Source organism: Jaculus jaculus, chromosome X, assembly GCF_020740685.1.
Source record: "Jaculus jaculus isolate mJacJac1 chromosome X, mJacJac1.mat.Y.cur, whole genome shotgun sequence".
NCBI lineage: Eukaryota > Metazoa > Chordata > Mammalia > Rodentia > Dipodidae > Jaculus > Jaculus jaculus.
In genome coordinates, this window is record NC_059125.1 from 99,856,987 (window position 1) to 99,869,825 (window position 12,839).

The 12,839-nt window shown below is 40.3% G+C and overlaps 1 protein-coding gene across 8 annotated transcripts in view; it reads left to right on the forward strand.

The window, feature by feature from the left end:
- Window positions 1-1,552: 1,552 nt before the first annotated feature.
- Window positions 1,553-12,839, forward strand: part of Pwwp3b (PWWP domain containing 3B) — a 30,160-nt gene continuing 18,873 nt past the window's right edge. For 3 of the 8 annotated variants that reach the window (XM_045141053.1, XM_045141059.1, XM_045141058.1), the window contains exons 1-5: window positions 1,553-1,604; window positions 2,323-2,438; window positions 2,811-2,919; window positions 3,394-3,451; window positions 4,215-4,395. The gene's annotated coding sequence lies outside the window, so the exon portion shown is untranslated. Of the gene's footprint in view, window positions 1,605-2,189; window positions 2,439-2,810; window positions 2,920-3,393; window positions 3,457-4,214; window positions 4,396-12,839 lie in introns of those variants that run through there. The other 5 variants (XM_045141054.1, XM_045141057.1, XM_045141055.1 and 2 more) reach the window with 5 other exon arrangements.

The window sequence follows — 12,839 nt, forward strand, 5'->3', positions numbered from 1 at the left end:
GTATTTTAGGGTAATTTGAAGGACACTTAATTTCTGTTGTTGTTCTTTATTAATATACATATTTAGTTTTGTTTAAGCCTCCTTGTCCTCTACTCAATCTCCCTGTTCCCCTACCCTGCTTTACTTTCCATCCCCACTATTCTCCCTGTTATAGTTACCATTTTGTTGCTAGGAGAAATATCCCACCAGAAGCAGCTTATGGAAGGAAAGGGTTTATTTCAGGCTTCCAGATTCTAAGACCAACATCCATAATCAGTGATGAAAAACTCTAGTTTACAATGCCAGCCCTCCAGCTGGGCTGAGCAGTTTGGGGAAAATTCCATCCTGAGGCAGCCATGCTCCATGGTATCTGTCCCACAGTCCTGGTATATTCAAAATATCCCCAGGCCTACACTGCACACCACAGTTCATCTTCATTGCTCTATCATCATCCTTACTTAGTTTCCGTAAAGGGCTTCACCCTGTTTCATTATTGCTGCATCTCAGCAGCTCTTTAAAATGTGCACTTCATGACCTGCATCCCTGCATTTTCAATGTTTCCAAAAGAGCTATTATAGGCTGGCCTTGAAATACTGATTTTGAGATTGTTTGTTTGTTTTGTAGGATGGCCTCATTCTGTAGCTCAAGCTGGCCTCAAACTTGTGGCAGTTCTCCTGCCTCAGCTTCCCCAGACCTGGAATTGCAGGTGTCAGCTACCACTTCCAGCTAAGAACTACTCTAGAATAGGAATAGTTTGTGATATAAATAATTCTGCTAAATTTGTTGTTTTCAGCTTTGATGTTTCTGTGTTCTCCCCAACCCCCGTTTTAGTATATTCAGACATAATCATTTCTTTAAAGAATTTGAGTTGTTGATTTAAATTTAGAAAGCACTTTATTTGAAGAAAATAGTGTGAAACTTTGTTAAGAATGAATGAGAGCTGAACTTTTTTCTTTTTTTTTTTTTTTAAAGAGGAAGAGATAGCATGTCAGCACAGATCCAGGAGAACTAACCTTGTAGAGAATTAATTCTCCACAAAAAGGTATTAATTTGTTGCAATCTCACACAAGAACCTGGCAGCTATTATTAGCAGAATTTGAGTACCTGGATCTTAACCTAACTCATCGAAATAATATGGCTAAATAAGCCAGAAAATTATGTGAAAGATGTAGCAATCTGAATTATTAATATATGGTCAAAGTTTCCCTGTATCCCCTTCCCTCTCCCTCTCTCGCTTCCGCCCCCGCCTTTTCTTTTGGAAAGCATCCTTGCTTGTGTTTGAAATGTAAAGGAAAAAGACACGTTGCCATCACGTTGGTTAGCGATTTTAAAACGGACTTTTTTTTTTCCCCCATTGAAGTGCATTAGGGCTTGGGTTGGCGGCCTTCCCAGAGGGACGGGCTCCCTGCTCCCCGCGCACGCACGAGAAGGGGGCGGAGCTCCTTGCGCTCTGAAGCCCATCCCGCTTGCTCGTGCTAGGGGTGGGGTCTCCGTCCACGCAGAGGCGGCGCGGCGGCTGCAGCAGCTGAAGAGGAGGAGGCGGCGGCGGCGGCGGCGGCGGCGGCGGCGGCGCGGTAGCGGCTGCAACGGCGACGACGACGCGACGGAGAAGCAGAGGCTCTGAGGTAATGGCTGTATTAATGCCAGTTATTTTCTGGTGATTTCTTGGCGTTTTGGTGTTCAGGGGAAAAGAAGAATAGAGTTACTTGGGACAAGTGAAGGTGGGATGCGGTCCGGGTCGTATTTCCACAACTTGGGCGGAATGACCCCTGCTAGAATTTGCGTTTGTCCGGGTCGTTTGAAAGTCCGTGGCAAGGTACTTGTGGCCTGATGGCAGCGCCTACGTGAAGACCTGTGAGCCATGCCGCTCGTGTTCATGGTTTTACGCCACGTTCCGTGTTTTGGGGAGTCTTCGGTATGAGTTGTATCATATTTTGTTTTAAACATTTTAAATTCTACCAAAAACGACTGGCAGAAGATGGAAACATTTAAACGAACGGCGTATCGATGTGCGTGAGTCCCGAAGGGGGTTGAGATACGTCCGAGAGTGATATCACTTGTAAAATAAAAAAATGCCCGTTTTGGGGAAGCAGTGAAGGAAACCAGACTCCAGAGGTAGCAGCCAGCATCTCTTGAGTGTTGGGAAGACGGAGGAGGGGGAGGGGGGACGCAAAATGTTTTTAAACTGGTTTCAGGATTTTTAGAATTGCTTTATTCCATGGTGATTTTCACAAAAAGAAAAGCAAAATATCGTTTAGATTAAAGGCATTTTATTTCAGACACAAACGTTCATACACACATAGAAAGCCATATGCCTGTAACCCCCTTTGCTCTTGCTGATAGAGGAATTTTCCCTGGACCTGGTCAAGCGAATAGCCAAATTGTGTATAGATACAGCCTTGCGTGTGTCCTGCTTGCAACGCATCCTGTCAAGCCACAGGTCGAGCTGTGGTCAGCAAGTACATTCTTTTTCTTTTTTTCCATATCATCTAAATGTTAAAGTGAGTTAGAAGATTTGATTTATTTCTGTAATCTGTTTTAAAGGTATTATTAAAGTAACTCTATACAGTGTAATCTTGTGTAGCTGACAAGCAAATGTATAAACCTGTAGTAATCAGAAAAAGATGTCTGCACTGTAATAGTGGGTAAAAAGTAAGTTTCAGAATGGCAAGCAGCATATTATGTCATTTAAGAAGAAAAAAACAAATTGTTAAGAAAAATTGGGTAACCAAATCAGAAAAAAAACAGTGCACCCTGAACCCTATTAATGGAATTATTTTATGTGAGGCAGTCAGAACAGGCTTTACTATATCCTCTTTTTTTTGAAACAGAGTCTCACTCTACAGACCAACCTAGCCTAGGATTCACTTTGTATTCCCAGACTGGCATCAAACTTGTGGCAGTCCAACTGTTTTAGCCTCCTCAGTTCTAGGATTACAGGTATGAGCCAACATGATCAGGTTAAGATAAAATTTAAATATAAATATAATTACTCATTTTTAACAATAACAGAAAAAAACACTGAAAGGCATTTGGGATGGGTGCATTTGGAATGATTCATTAAAGACAGGCACAGTGGCTCACTTTTTAATACCAGCACTCAGGATGCTGAAGCAGGAAGATTATGCTAGTTTGAACTTAGCCCGAGACTGCATCATGAGTTCCAGGGCAGCCTATGCTGCAGAGTGAGACCCTGTCTCAAGAAGCCAAATCCACACCCCCCAAAAAAATAACATGGGCAATATTGATTGATATGAAAAGCTCAGACCATAAACTTGGGCAGGGTTCAAAAGATGTTTTGAAATGAGATAATTCATGTATATGTGTAAAAAATATGAAAAAATACAGGAAATTGTTGTCTGTACAGAATTATACTTTATTTTTATATATCATTCTCATATTTTCTATTTTCAGTACGTATGCAGATTTTACAGTGAAACCTAAAGTGAAGACATTTGGAGTCCAGTTTTGTGTAAAGTATAATAAATTTTTAAATTTTAGCCTGGTAGATTCTAGAATCCTGAGAAACCTAGAGGCTGATAGGATACAATTCCCACCCTTCTCCAAACACAGGGTAGCTCAGTTCTCATTCTGGTCACAAGATGGCGCTTGCCAGATAGCCGAATTTTTCTCCAGACACCTTTTTTTTTGTTTATTATTATTGATGACATATTTCGTATGAATACATCATATGTTGGTACCCTCTTTTCCCTCATCCCTGCCTCCATTCCGTTGGGGATGCTTCTCAGTGGGGTTGCAGGTATTCCTCATGGGGTTATGGTTTATGCCAAACAACTGTTTTAAGGAAGTGAGCAAAGCAAAGAAGCATTTTGTATTATAAAACTGAAAGGCAGCATGTAGTGTTTTTTTTTTAAATTTTAAAAAAGTGCATGTATAGTGGATAAATCCCCACCCAGAACTGATGTAAGCATTTAAAACATTAAAACATTTTGACCCATAGAGGCCACTCTTTATTTCCATTTTCTTCAGCCTCTGCCTTGTTATTTTCCAGAGTGAGACAAATTCAGTATAAACAAAATAGCATAGCTGTTTCCCTTGGAGCATTTCAATTATAAGAGCATGAGGGGAAATAAACATGGCATATACGTCAGGCATGAGATTTCACCTCATCCCCATGTTTCAGAATGGCATGCCAACTCATGTTTTATAGAAAAATGTCTTTCTGCTTTATTCCCCATGTTATTGGTTTAATTCCTTGTCATCCTCCTACACAGTCTAGGATACCATCAAAGGTGCAGTGACGAGGGCAGACTGTGTATTATACCACAGCCCCAGGAAGGCAGGGCAACTATAAAAGTACCCAACAGGGTGAAGGTTCTGTAGGGCAAGCAGCTGGAGTGACAATCAAGACAGCTGAATCACAGGGCCAGACCATCACCATCCATGTGAGAGAAGGTAAGAGCAGTCCCATTTCATAAGACATTTTATGTTAAAAACATGTTAAGTTGAAATTTTGGAATATGCCTTATTTGTTTCTGGTTTGGTAGCCATAACATTTTACATTAAAAGCCAAACATTACATTTTGGGAAAATAATTAAACACAGATGGTCCCCAACTTGTGATGGTTCAATTTATGATTTTTCAAATTTATTATGGTACAAAAAACATTGGCATTCAGTAGAAGCCATGCTTTGAGTTTTGAATTTGGATCTTTTCCCAGACATGCAGTTTGTAATACAACACACACACTCAGTGCTGGGTAGCAGCAATGAGCCACAGCTCCTAGTCAGCCACATGGTCATGGCAGGAAACAAACAAAACTATATAGTGCATTGCCCTGTATTATCAGTGATCTTTTTGCTTGTTTCATTTTTTTACTTTTTCAAGGCATGATCTCACTGTGTTGCCCAGGCTGGCCCAGTACTCACTTTATAGATAAGGTTGTACTTGAACTAGTGATGATCCACCTGCCTGTGTCTCCCTAATGCTAGGTGTGAGCTACTACTCCAGTCATTACCACTGTTTTCTGGATATTGTTTTGTGGTTTGTATTCTTGTCTGTCTATTAGACATGTTAAATGAATTTTAACTGATACTTTCAAGTTATGATAAGTTTACTTGAACATAACTGCATTATAAATCAAAGAACACATGTATGTTAAACCTTTATAAAGAAATCAGATAGCCAGGCGTGGTAGTGCACACCTGTAATCCCAGCACTTGGGAGGCAGAAGTAGGAGAATCACCATGAGTTCAAGGCTACCCTGAGACTACATAGTTAATTCCAGGTCAGCCTGGACCAGAGTGAGACCCTAACTCGAAAAAAAAAAAAAAAAAAAAAAAGAAATCAATTAGACTAGGGCTGGGGGGATGGCTTAGTGGTTAAGGCACTTGCCTGCAAAGCCAAAGAACCCAGGTTCAATTCCCCAGGATCCATGTTAGCCAGATTCACAAGGGGGCACATGCGTCTGGGGTTTGTTTGCAGTGGCTGGAGGCCCTTTTGCAGTGGCTGGAGGCCCTGGCGTGCCCATTCTCTCTCTCTCTCTGTCAAATAAATAAATAAATAATAATAAAATATAAAAAAAAAGAAATTAGACAAAGTTTCATTATGATGCCTGCTTAGGGTGATCAGAATGTCCAACTAACTACCAAACTTTCAATAAATCCTTAAAAACAATTCTGACAATAGGTCAGCCATTCCAAATCTCTGCCCACTAAACTCATCCTTTTAATGAGGTTGTAGTATCTAGGGTAGTATAGGATATACAGACCCCAGTATCTGTCGAGCTGCCTTGGGTTATTATGCAGCACTGGAAGCTTAAGGATTTACCACAGGAGTTCCTACAATAAGCTTTGTGAGGCCTCAATACTAAAACTAATAGAAATTACAACCTGAAAGACTCACAGTTCTCCTTGCCTGTTTCCCATCCACCACCAGCAACGCACTCATTTCTTTTGTTCAGAAGCTATAATAAGGGCTATATATTAGATTATGAAAATATAGGGAGGGAGCTGGGGAGAGGGCCTAGTGATTAAAGAAGCTTGCTTGCAAAGCCTGCTGGCCTGGGCTCAGTTTCCTATCCACCCACTTAAAGCTGGATGGGTGTTCTTTGCAGTAGCAAGAGACCATGTTGTGTACCACCAACACTCATGTGAATGAATAAATAAATAAATCTTTAAAAGTATATTGGAACATTATAAAATACCATTTTACAGAAAACAAAAGCAAAAACAAAAAACATGGGCCGGAGAGATTGCTCTGTGGTTAAGGCATTTGCCTTCAAAGCCTAATGACCCTGGTTTGAATTCTCCAGTGCCCACTTAAAGCCAGACGTACAAAGTGGCACATGCATCGAGAGTTTGTTTGCAGTGGCTAGAAGCCCTGGTGTGCTCATTCTCTCCCCCTCCCTCCCTCTCTTTAAAATAAATAAATAAAATATTTTTTAAAAAAACTAAATAATTTTCCCAGACAGTTTTTGTTTTGGTCTCATTCCAAGTTTGTTTGTTTGTTTGTTTTCCCAAGTGTGGTGTGTATGTGGATTGGGGGTGTATGCACATGTGTGCGCAGATATGCATTCACAATGGGTATGGGTGCAGAGGCCAGAAGAGAACACCAGGTGTTCTGTGAGGCTAGGGGTTCTCCATCAACCTGGAACTGCTGTAGGTCAGTGAGCCCAAGCGATTCTCTGGCTTCTGCCCCACACAGACTGGGTTTGCATACATGTGGGCCCATACCCAGCTTTTTATGTGGCTTTTGGGGAGTCGAAGTTTGTAGTCTCCAGCTCAAGAGGCCCTAATGCTTAAGAGGCAAGCACTATTGACCATTGAACCATCTCCTCAGATCTCATGAGTTTTTATTCTTCCTTTTTATATATATTTTCGCTGCCCAGCTTTTTTTCCTCTGACAGAAAGAACTCTGTGTTTATTCTTTTCTTTATATTTACTTTAAAAGAGTGTATTCTAATATTGCCCATTCAAATTATTTCTTGAAGTTTACTTGTGAGATTTTTTTAAAATATCTTTATTTGCAAGCAGAGAGAGAGAAGAAAAAGACAGAGAATGTGTGTGCCAGGGCTTTCGGCAACTGCAAATGAACTCCAAACAGCAACCGGCATTATATGGGTACTGGGGAATGGAATGCTGGTTGTTTGGTTTTGCAGGCAAGCACCTTAACCTTAACCACTGAATGATCTTTCCAGATCAAGTATTTACAAATATTTTAATCAATATATTTATTTACTTATTTATTTTGGTTTTTTGAGGTAGAGTCTCACTCTAACCCCAGCTGACCTGGAATTCACTATGTAGTCTCAGGGGGGTCTTGAACTCATGGCAATAGGGCGTGAGCCACCACTTATTATTTTTTCTGGGAGAGCGAGAAGTGGGCACACCTGGGCCTTCAGATGCTGCACGCGAATTCCAGATGCACACGCCACCCTGTGCATGTGGCTTACATGGGTGCTGGTGAGCCGAACCTGGGTCATTAGGATTGGTAGTCAAGGGCCTTAAGTCTTATCACTTATCTCTCCAGCCCCAAGGTCAGGAGTTTTTTTTTTTTTTAAGAACTTAACCTATTTATTTTTAACATGAAGAAGTTTCTCCATGATACATTAAAGATAGTCATGCATACACTAAACAAATCCAGTAGATTACCCACAGAATGGGAGAAAATATTCGCTGGATATTCAACTGACAGAGGCCTAATCTCTAGAATCTACAGAGAACTCAGAAACCTAAACAATAAAAAGTAAACCCACTCACAAAATGGGGCAAAGAGCTGGACAGGCAGTTCACAGAGGAAGAAATACAAATGGCAAACACTTGTGAGATTTTTTAAAATATATTTTGTTTATTTGATACAGAGAAAGAGGCAGAGAGGGAGAGAATGGGCACAGCAGGGCCTACAGCCACTGTAAATGAACTCCAGATGCATGTGCCCCCTTGTGCATCTGGCTTATGTGGGTCCTAGAGAATCAAACTGGGATCCTTTGGCTTTGCATGCAAATGCCTTAACTGCTAAGCCATTACTCCAGCCCTACTTGTAAGTTTTTATAAGCATATTCATAAGCCACAGGAGAAACTTTATTTGCCCTAAAGTAATAGAGGCTGCTAATACCACTGCTTTTCTGGTTAAACCAGGAAATCAATACAAATGAGAAATCTCAGGACTTTTCTAGATGATTGTAAGTTCACTAATTCATTTTAGGCCTCTACCTGTCTGTCTATTCAGATCATTTGTTCATATTAATTTTCTTCTTTTCATCATCATTTTATGTCAGTGTCTATACTTGTGTTACATGCTTAGGTTACTAGAAATATTTACAATATTATTGATATACTTTGATACTTGGTAGTTGTACAGCCAGTGTACTAGTACACTTAGAATCAAGGTCCAAACTCCATGTCTGTAATCATTCTGTTTGAGGATTTAACATATTAACAACCTTTCCTTAATGCTTGCTAAGAAGTGAATGGTTTGACATTTGATCTTTAATAGTCTCTCTTTTTTCTCACTAAAGAATTGGATAGGGCTAGAGAGATGGCCTAGCAGTTAAGGCACTTGCCTACAGTGAATAAGGACCCATGTTTGACTCTCCAGATCCCACATAAGCCAGACACACAAGGTAACACAATTGTTCAAGGTCACACAGGCACACAAGATGGAATACACATCTAGAGTTTGATTGCTGTGGTTGGAGGCCCTGGTGTGTCAAGTCTCACTCTTGTTCTCTGTCTGTGTCTCTCTGTCATAAAAAAATACAGAAAAGCAGAACTGAATAAATATTAAACAATCAGAGGGGGATGGGAATAATTTTGGTCCTGCCTGGATCTTTTTCCATGGCTGTCTCAGGAAAATGCAGGGATTAGGAGGAGTTTCTCTCCCCGCTTCCTTCCTAACTTACTTCCTTCTTTCTTCAGTTTTCAAGGGCAGATCTGGATAGGTCTTATCTATCTGTTAATGCAAAGAAGAATTCTACAGCTCAGTTGCTATACTCAGAAACTGAAATAGACCTTTGTGTAAGTGTTGTGATGATAGGTGGTGAGATCCTTTCCTTTGACTCTATTATAATTTTAAAAAGATTTTACATTCCAGAATGCTATTAATTCCTAGTACTTTTATTTGTTTACATTATATAGGTTTCACTATTACTGGGTGGAGAGCAGATATTCAGACCCTCTACACATGGCAGATTTATCCTTTTGTTACCTCTAGGACATGGGTTGGTTACTTTATTGTTTATTTTCTTTTATTTAACTTTTACGTCATCTCAAACATATTTGGTTTGCAATTAATTTTTTCTAGTTGGTAATGATTCACTGTGGTTTGTCAGTTTCCTCTGTCATTTTTATGTGCCTTTGTCTTGAGGGTCATTGAATATTTTGCATGTCCGTTAAATGTCTAAAGTTTATTGACAATGTCCATAGGCACCCCTAATGGTCTTTGGGAGCATTCTAATTTGACCTGGTTTTCATATGGACCTAATGAATTAAATACTGACATTCTGTAACCACTCTCTCTTTATTGTGTTATCAGCTTCTCCTTTTCATGGGAAAAGTTTTTCATAGTTTTAACCATATCCCAGCTCCAAATGTAGAATTTGGATTCTACTCCTTCCTCCTTCCACCTCTCTTTCCTTTTCTTTTTTTTTTTTTCGAGGTAGGGTCTCACTCTGGTCCAGGCTGACCTGGAATTAACTCTGTCATCTCAGGGTGGCCTTGAACTCATGGCAATCCTCCTACCTCTGCCTCCCGAGTGCTGGGATTAAAGGCGTGCGCCACCACGCCCGGCTTTCTTTCCTTTTCTTGTATGTATATAGTTGAGTGCCATGAGACAGCTTCAATGTGGCTAAAAGATTTGCCAATGGGGGCTGGAGAGATGGCTTAGTAGTTATGGACTTTGCCTGTAAAGCCAAAGGACCCAGGTTCGATTCCCCAGTACCCATGTAAGCCAGATGCACAAGGTTGCTCATTTGTTTTGAATGCTTGATTCATTCCTGGTGACAATTTGGGAGGTGGAGCCTTGCTAGAAGTAGTAGTGTTACTGGGGGAGGGAGGACTGAGGTATTATAACCCAGCTTTTTCCTTTCCCGAGCTCAGATTACTCTTTTGCTGCCCTCTTCTACCTGCTTTGGTAATGAGGTGACGTCCAGCCTCTGCTCTACCATCTTTTCCCTGTCAAAATGAAGCTTCCCCTCAAGACTATAAGCCAAAATAAACTATTTCCTCCCATTAACTGCTTTTGGTTGGGTGTTTTGTCCCAGAAATGTGAGGGTAACTACAACTCCCCAATACTTTGAAATAAATTAAAAAGTAGAAGTTAAAAAAAAATTAATTACATGATAAAAATAGTTTAATTTCAGGCTTGAGAGATGGCTTAGCAATTAAGGTTCAATTCCCTAGTATCCACAAAAGCCAGATGCACATGGTGGCTCATGTATCTCGAGTTTGTTTGCAGTGACTAGAGGCCCTGCTGCACCCATTGTTTATTTCTCTATCTGCCTTTCTCTCTCTCAAATAAATAAACATTAAAATGTTTTAATAATAAATATTAGTTTAAGAATCTAATAGACTCTTTTTACACATCACAGTACACAGCCTGCTTTGGTAGTAATTGGTCAAAAGCAAAGTTACAAATATGTATCTCTATTACTCTGAGAGTAAAATATAAATGTGTTCTGTAGGTTATATTCTGATTTATGCCTATATTAGTTAGGGTTCTGTAGGGTAATGGAACTGATTGAATGAATATGTATTTTAAAGAGGATTTGTGGGCTGGAGAGATGGCTTAGCAGTTAAGCGCTTGCCTGTGAAGCCTAAGGACCCCAGTTCGAGGCTGCATTCCCCAGGATCCGCCTTAGCCAGATGCACAAGGAGGCGCACGCATCTGGAGTTCATTTGCAGTGGCTGGAGGCCTTGGCTCACCCATTCTTTCTATTTGCCTTTTTTTTTTCTCTCTCTCTGTTGCTGTCAAATAAATTTTAAAAAAGTTTAAAGAGGATTTGTTGGACTAGTTTAGCAAATACAGGGTGGGCAGTACAACAACCACTGCTTACAGGCTACAGAGTCAGAGAACCTGAGAGCTGTTCAGTCTATGAAGCTAGATGACTTAGTAGTCCCAATCTGACACTGAAGGACTGGAGGATTCCTAGAGAGCCACTGGTATTCAGTCCATGTAGGAAGGCTGATGAAACTGGGTTCCAGTGTCCATGAGGATAACCGAAACAGGACAGATGCATGCAGGAGTGAGCAGCAAGGGCACCCAGGCAAAAATCAGACCTCAGCAAATAGCAAAGTCAATCAGGCAAAAGAGACTGTTTTCTTTCAGAGCTTGTTCATATGTAGTCCACCACTGAAAGGGCCACCCACTCTATGGGAAGGACTTCCTTGTCCATCAGTCCTTCCTGGAAATGCCCTCACAGACCCTTCCAAGAGTCATGCCCTAATCTGATCAGGTAAAAGCTGACTTTAACCATCATCATACCCTTTTCTTATGAAAACTTAGATTTGTTAAGGTATGGCCTACTTAGAGTTAAATTCATTAAATGTATAACTGGATGAGCTTTGACCATATACACGCAATAAGTTGAGCTACAGACTATTTCTTTAAATACAGAACAATTTATGCCCACACTATAGTCATTGTATTCTCTCATTCCTGACAGTGCACTTATTTATTTCCCTGTAGTTTTTCTTTTTCCAGGATAACATATGCTTGGAATAATACAAGTAGAGAATTTGAACATACTGCAACATAGTCAAAATCCTCTCCTATTACCGTTACATCTTCTCTTATCCCCATTCCACTTTTGCAAGTAGTCATTCTATTTTAGCCTCTCTCCTCCTTCTCTTCTTCCTCCTTCTCTCTCTCTCTCCACCCCATCCACCATCTACATCAAAATGTGGATGAAATTAATATTGTTCAGGTCTCATGAGGGTAGCAACCTCTACTGGGAAATCACGAATGAACTAGTTGCTTTATGTCAAGAAGCTGGTGCTCCAAAATAATCCTCCCCATCTTTGGCTCTTAAATTCTTTGTACTACTTCTTTCACAATGTTCTATGAGTCTTGTGGAGGGGGGAGGGCTGGAAGTGATAGTAATGTCTCATTTAGTGCTGAGATTTCAACAGCCTCTTGTTTTCAGTACTTTTGTGGTTTTTATTGAAAATAAAATTAAAAAAAACTGTAGTGTTTGTTTTTTTTACCTTTTTCTTGACAACTTCCATAATTACAGGTAATAAGCCATAGTAATTCTCTCCTTTCCATCCCTTTCCCTTCAAAAATCCACACTCTATCATATCCCCCTTCCCCTCCCAATTAGTCTCGTTTTTGTTTTGATGTCACCATCTTTTCCTCCTATTATGATGATCTTGTGTAGATAGTGCCAGGCACTGTGAGGTCATGGATATCCAGACCATTTTATGTCTGGAAGAGTGCATTATAAGGAGTCCCATCCTTTCTTTGGCTCTTACATTCTTTTTGCCTCCTCTTCCGCAATGGATCCTAGGCCTTGGAAGGTGTTCTAGTGATGTTTCAGTGATAAACTCTCCTCTGTTACTTCTCAGCATTGTGGTTCATTTTGTGACTGGAGCAGCAACAAACATGGACAAGCAATTATCTCTAAGCTATTGAGAAGAGTCCTTAGGACATAAGCCTAGGAGTGGTATATCGGAGTCATGTGGTAATCTATTATTAGCTATCTCAGTAACCTCCACACTGATATCCATAATGGCTGTACCACTTTATATTCCCCCCAATCGTGTAGAAGTGTATTTCTTTTTTCCACATTCTTGCTGGCATTTATTGTCATTTGTTTTCTTGATACTACGCATTCTGATAGGATTAAGATGGAATCTCAAAGTAGTTTTAATTTGCATATCCCTGGTGGCTAAGAATGTAG